Genomic DNA, 6,878 nt, shown 5'->3' with positions numbered 1-6,878 from the left:
AGTTCTTGGCTTACCCGCCTCACAGCCAGAGGCATTGTAGGAAGGAAACACCTTTTAACAGGGTGCTGGTGCAAAAGCACCTAATTAGCACTGCCCAGTCAGCTCCAATCAGGGGAAACAGATTGGGATTGATGGAAAAGGCCTGATGCCAGCCTGAGGATTGGCAACACCTGCTGGCCTGACAAGCCAAGGGCTATAAAGGCTGGGAGGGCGCCAACAGACAGGGGGGCAGTCTGGGAGAAGTTAGTAGGCCTCATAGCTAAAGGCTGACTCTGCCTGTAAAGGAGGTGACTAATCCTGTCAAGCTTGTATATAGATAGATGCTGGTGGTGGGATAACCTTAAGTACAGACATGGGTGTTGTACAACCCTGAAGCCTTTCTGAGCCTTACTGGGGGCAGTAAGCAGGCTCCCAAAAGAGGGGTGGGTTGTGAACCCTGTTACACACCTCAGCTGTTTAATTATTGGGAACACAGGTATAGAGTCACCAAGAGGAGAAAAATGTGCTCTATAGGGCTAGCATGCACAGAAAGAAGCTAAACTCGGCAGAAATGGATCCTTATATGCAGAAGTGAGCAGAACCATTTCCACACCATACTCTTTCTTCCTCTGACTATATGGAAGCATCTCCATGGGTGCACTGTGTGGTCAGGAGTGTTAGATATCTATGCACCATGGCATAATTCCCATACAAACCGGTGGGGATCTTTCTATATAAGATATTTCTGGCCCTAACAACGTTATCTTGTATGCTGTCCTCCACCTGCATGCAAGTTGTGGTTTAGGGTGAAGCTATCAGATTGAAACTACATAGGAGCATTGCCTCTGAGGGAGCCATGCTACTATAGGGAAAGAAATGCTGAAAGGCATCAGGTCCTCTTTGAAGATGTTCAGAATCCTGTAGCAGCCTCAGATTTAGAGGGCTGACCGTCCAAGCCTGCTTTGTTAGGTATAGTACCCCAAAATGGTATAATTTTCTCCTTCCACAGAGCATATTTCTCCCTATGGAAAAGGACAATATAGCTCTGTTTTTTCTACCTTAAATTTCACAATTAACAGTAAATCTGATTCATTATGCATTCAAAGAAACAAAACAACATAGTTATAGAAGAAAAGGAAAACAAAGAGCTCTACTGGTTACATCATTTACTCTCATCTCTCTAAATTCCACTTAGTCATTAGTATTTAAACAAAGTCAGCAGCCTCCAGTCGTCCTTGTGTCACTGTGCTTGGAGAAGTGGGCAGAATAACATTGTTAACGAATAGCCAATGAGTGCCTGAGAGAACAGGAGAAAAAAAAATAAAGTTGCTAATTAGTTGGAATTAAATTAACTTTGTAAATCTAAAATTTATTTTTCTACTTAGTTAAGAAGAATTATGTTAAGACATTCCCCAAAACTGCAGGAAATTTACAGTTACTGTGTATTTTAAGAGACAAATTCCGCCCATAGTTATACCTGTGAAACCTTTGGTTTAAATTTTCCACTTTAATAATTTAGGCTAGATTATCCTCTTGAGAGGAGACCAGGGGAGAGAGGAAATCTCCACAAATTATTTTCACAGAATAATCCCCAGATGATTCCATCAGTGTTGTCAACACAGACTGTCCCAAGATTTAACATGAGTCAAGCTGTCCTTTGTTCCCACATCAGTGGAATCACATTGCTGGGCATTAATGCTTCTATACAAAAGAACAAACTTTCTGGACCTCATTATTTTCAAATGAAGAAAAACAACAATGAACAAATATTACAAACCTGTGAGAGGGCACACAGTATGCTTCCCCTCATATAAAAACTGTCTTAAAGAGACTGACAGGCAGAATGGTCTTTTTACTTTTGAAGTCACACTCATTGAAATGGATGAGGAGCTTCTCCCTGGATTAGGATGCTGGTAAAAACTGTGTGAGGTCTTCAGGATCTGGCCAAATGGTAAACATTTTGAAAAGAGAAAGTATTTCATGTGGATAAAGTTGGGTTTTGCTTGAAGAGGATTTTGGAAACCAATTTTTCTTGTAAAAATTACATCATTCCTCTTAGTGAAATGTGAATAATTCCACTGCATTGCCAGCCAGTTCAAGCATTTTTTGCATCCAACTACAACACAAGTAAATTAATTGCATCTCATTAGAATAAAATTATTGTATTTTTGAGAAAGATACCTTTTTGACAAAATCATTAGCTTTATACATGGATATTGCAAGGGTTTAATCAAGAGTAGTGTTACTGGTGTGACTAATAGAGTTTTAGTTTAAATATCTAGGAATCATTAATATTTCAAATCATTTATGTCCAAATCCATCTCCTTCCAAAATCCAGAGGAATTTTGCCATAGATTTCAATGGACTGAGACCTTGTTCCTAATAAAATAAACTCACTATAACTTTATCCTACTCCAGATTATCACCTGAATGCTGTGATACCTAACCTTTTTAGATATTTTATATAATTATATGTGTACCAGGAGCTTAGAGACAAATAGTGTAGGTGATCCAATCCCTGCACTTTACATTCTCTAGCCTTTTAGAGGTTCCCAATATGTATTTTACATTATGCCAGAGCTCAGAGGCAAAGAATTTAAGATAATACCCAAAGGTACAAATCTTAGGGTATGTCTACACTGCAATAAAAAAAACATGGCTGGTCCGTGTTAGCTGACTCAGGTTTACTGGGCTTCAGGGTTACAAACTTGCAGTTTAGAAGTTTAGAAGTTTGGGCTTGGACTTGGGCTCAGGCTAAAGACTGAGGGTCCCAGAGCCCGGGCTCCAGCCCAAGCCCAAGCCCAAGCCCAAATGTCTTCACTGCCCAAATGTCTACAGTACAATTTTATAGCCCTGCACCCTTAGCCCCATGAGTCTGAGTCAGCTGACACAGGCCAGACACAAGTGTTTTATTGGATTATAGGCATACGCTTACAGCAGAGGTCCCCAACTGGGGTGCACCCCTGTAGAGGGACATGGAGGAACATCCAGTGGGGTGTGGTGGGGGTGGACCAGGCCCCTTGGGGAGGGTGAGGTGGGAGCACCACCCAGCCCCTCCCCGCCCCCAACTGTGCTCCGGTCCTGCCCCAGGCGCATCCCCAGCTCCCAGCCCTGCACCTGCCCCCAGCCCCAGCCTCAGCACAGATGAGCCTCCAGTCTTAGCCCCAGACCAACTGCCAGCTGCAGCCCCAGCCTCGGCCCCCTTATTCCTCTGTGTGTGTGTGTGTGTGTGTGTGTGTGTGTGTGTGTGTGTGTCCCACCCACCCAGAACCATGGTTCCACTCCTGGCCCTGGCTCTGGGGTGTGGATGGAGGTGCAACACTCAAAAGTTTGGGGACCACTGCCTTAGAGAATAGTTACAAAAGGAAAGCAGAGAATTTCTAAATACACTTCTGGAGGACAATCCAAAAATAGATACCAGTCTAGTTCCTCATGGTTCCTTAGATATAGTATCCAAATCGCCTCTTCAATTCCTGTAATTAACCTGCTAGCTCATTAGTGGGTACAGCCACACAGAATGAGATGTAGGGAAACTCTTGGGCTTCAGCACATCCTCAGGAGAATAGGGAGCTAATACTGCAAAGAGCCAGTAGAACAGGGGTCCCCAACATGGTGCCTGCGGGCGCAGAGAACCGCGCATTGAAATGCCGCCGAGAAGCGTTGCCATTTCTCGGTGGCATTTCGGTAGCGGGGTGTCTGGCGCCAGCCACAGTCTTCTGGAAATAGCAATATGCTATTCCCACAGAAAGGTTGGGGACAATTGCAATAGAGGGTTTGATGTTGTTCAATGAATAGAAAAATGAAATGACATCCAATGGGAGCAAAGGAGATCAGGTTCAGGGAGAGACCTTGGGAGTCTGTATGTATTACAGTGAGGAGCAGACTGGAAATGGCCACATGAGAGTATAACTCTCAAATTTCAGAGTAGCAGCCATGTTAGTCTGTATTCGCAAAAAGAAAAGGAATACTTGTGGCACCTTAGAGACTAACAAATTTATTTGAGCATAAGCTTTCGTGAGCTACAGCTCACTTCATCGGATGCATTTGGTGGAAAATACAGTGAGGAGATTTATATACACACACAGAGAACATGAAAAAATGGGTTTTATCATACACACTGTAAGGAGAGTGATCATTTAAGATGAGCCATCACCAACAGCGGGGGGGGGGGGAGGAGGAAAACCTTTCATGGTGACAAGCAAGGTAGGCAATTTCCAGCAGTTAACAAGAACATCTGAGGAACAGTGGGGGGTGAGGTGAGGGAAGAAATACCATGGGGAAATAGTTTTACTTTGTGTAATGACTCATCCATTCCCAGTCTCTATTCAAGCCTAGGTTAATTGTATCCAGTTTGCAAATTAATTCCAATTCAGCAATCTCTCCTTGGAGTCTGTTTCTGAAGTTTTTTTGTTGAAGGATAGCCACCCTCAGGTCTGTAATCGAGTGACCGGAGAGATTGAACTGTTCTCTGACTGGTTTTTGAATGTTATAATTCTTGATGTTTGATTTGTGTCCATTTATTCTTTTACGTAGAGACTGTCCAATTTGACCAATGTACATGGCAGAGGGGCATTGCTGGCACATGATGGCATATATCACATTGGTAGGTGCGCAGGTGACTCCTTTTCACAAGGACTCCTTTTCTTTTAACTCTCAAATGTCTCTCATTTCAAAGGACATAGTCCTATATGTCACACACATTTGGTGTCCTTTCCCTTTGTTGTTGTATACATAAAATCAGGAATGAAGAATCATGAAACTGAGGTAAACAAGTTATGTAGACTTAAGGAGGAACACCAATAGCATCTTATGTTTTCTGGATGACTATATGTATTGTGTCCCTCATTTTGAGTCTCATTTTGTAGTTCTGCATTTGGCCTTGGCTCATTGAGAGATATGCTTGGGAGCTGGCTGTAGAGGAAATGCCAGATATCAGGTAGCTACCTGAGATTTAGTGTCTCCATTTTTTGGGTGCTCAGATTGATAGACCTGGAAATGATCTCTGGAACTGCTGAGCAGGTCTCATTGGTTTCAGTTGGAGCTCAACATATGAACATCAGGCCCCTAGGGTGTCAAAATTGACTCCTCAAAATTAGGATACCTCAAATTCAACTGTGATAGAAGATATGGACCTCTATCCCTAGTTTGTCACAACAGGAAATGAGTGGCTTTCATACTGAGAAAAATGACAGTCTGTCTATCTGAAGGGCACACAAAGAAACCGGTCTGTGAAATATAGTTTCTGGGATTGGTTGTTAAGCCTTTGAAAGCAGGCTATTTATTCCCATTAAGGGTCATTGTATACTCAGTGAACCATTCCAGTAAGCTCAAGCCCTTTTTGTATTTTAGGTAACTGGAGAAAGTACTTTGGAAAATGGGAGTGCCCACCCGAGATCAAGGGAGCTGTGTCCGGACTTCTAAGCTGCTCTAGCTGAAGGGCTTTAATAAGCGAGATCTCTGGATACAAAAGGGATTTATATCTAGTCAGCAAAGAAAGCTAACAGGCAGTCCAAAAAAGTCAGAAGAGGACATAGCTTTCAAGAGATGTAAGCTATTCACTTTTCTTTTTTTCTCTATAACTATGTTGAAAATACCTTATTCAGTTTAGCTTATAAGAAGTAAGATAAAAGAAGAAGCTATTGTAAGTAAACCATTTCTTATGAAGTTCCATTTTCTCTGTTTTTAATAAGTCTTACTTTTGTTAAGATTATTATTAAAGGGGTAATTTCACATAGGCATTTCCACAGAAAAGAAAACCCTGTAACATCTAAGGAGTGGAGCTGAAATCCACAGAGTTTCTGTAACTTGCACTCCCCTCTTAGTCTAAGTAGAAGGAAGTAGGTCAAGGTGTCCTATTTCTGTGAGTTCTGTTTTTGAGGTTTAGACTATGTCTACACTGCGATTAGACACCCACGACTGGTCTGTGCCAGCTGACTTGGGCTTGCGTGGCTTGGGGTAAGAGGCTGTTTAATTGCAGTGTAGATGGTGCAGATTGAACTCTGGGATCTTTCCACCTCACTCGTGGTAACTTATTAATAATAATAACAATAATGGTAATGAGTATATTAATTTGGAAGCAGGCTCAGAAGCACTGGCATGCCACAAAAGAGACTAAAGATACACTGTACATTCACCAAATGAATAATTGTTGCAGAAGGGCTGGCTGAGTACTCCATTTCCAGCTGAGAGATCATCACTGTCTGCATGAAACTTCAAAATTCAAGAAAACAACTTTTCAAGCGCTGATTAAAATGGTTTTGCTCTGAAAAGTAAACTTCCTTAACATATATACCTCAGAGAATAAACAGATGCTCTTAAGTGAAATCAAGCAATAGGTGTTTCCCTTCACCTGAAACATCAGGGTCACCACCGGAGGAAAGACCTTGTGCTTATATAGTCTAGTAATCTCATATAGTTTGGGAGGAGGCTTGATGCTGGACTAATTGATCCTATGGCATAATATTTTGTACTTTTACTCTATTATTAAAATTAGAATAACATAAAAAGGTAAGAAAATGGTATTGTAATGTCCCCAAAGGTCTCAGACAAGATACCAGACTGCTTAAGCATCAATCCTGAAATACTGCATGTACTTAGATAAGTAACAAGCCAAAGATAATTGTAATTGAGGACCATCAGTTTAGCAGATTGTTTCTGACCATTCTGTGCCGATAGATACATCCAAGGTGCTGATTAGACATCATGAAAGACTGTCACTGTCCTTGAATCATTTTAATATAATTATGCTTCTACAACTATCATTTTCACTGTATTCAGCCTAGTCAAAGACAATTTAAGTACATTTCTCCAAAATATACAATTTCCATAGGTACTGGACATGCACTTAGACATCATTGTGATCAGACAATTTTTGCATGGATTTAAAATTCTGAGCATGT

General features: G+C 41.5%; 1 long non-coding RNA gene across 1 annotated transcript; it reads left to right on the top strand.

Moving 5' to 3' along the window:
* Positions 1 to 237: 237 nt before the first annotated feature.
* On the top strand, positions 238 to 6,576 carry LOC122460489. Its single transcript, XR_006281814.1, has 3 exons — positions 238 to 422; positions 5,329 to 5,525; positions 6,487 to 6,576. It is a non-coding gene; the product is annotated as an uncharacterized LOC122460489 (long non-coding RNA).
* Positions 6,577 to 6,878: the final 302 nt, after the last annotated feature.

The sequence above is a fragment of the Dermochelys coriacea genome, chromosome 6 (assembly GCF_009764565.3).
Source record: "Dermochelys coriacea isolate rDerCor1 chromosome 6, rDerCor1.pri.v4, whole genome shotgun sequence".
NCBI classification, from domain to species: Eukaryota; Metazoa; Chordata; order Testudines; family Dermochelyidae; genus Dermochelys; species Dermochelys coriacea.
The sequence above is the reverse complement of the archived record's forward strand: the minus strand, read 5'-3'. Positions and strand labels throughout refer to the sequence as shown.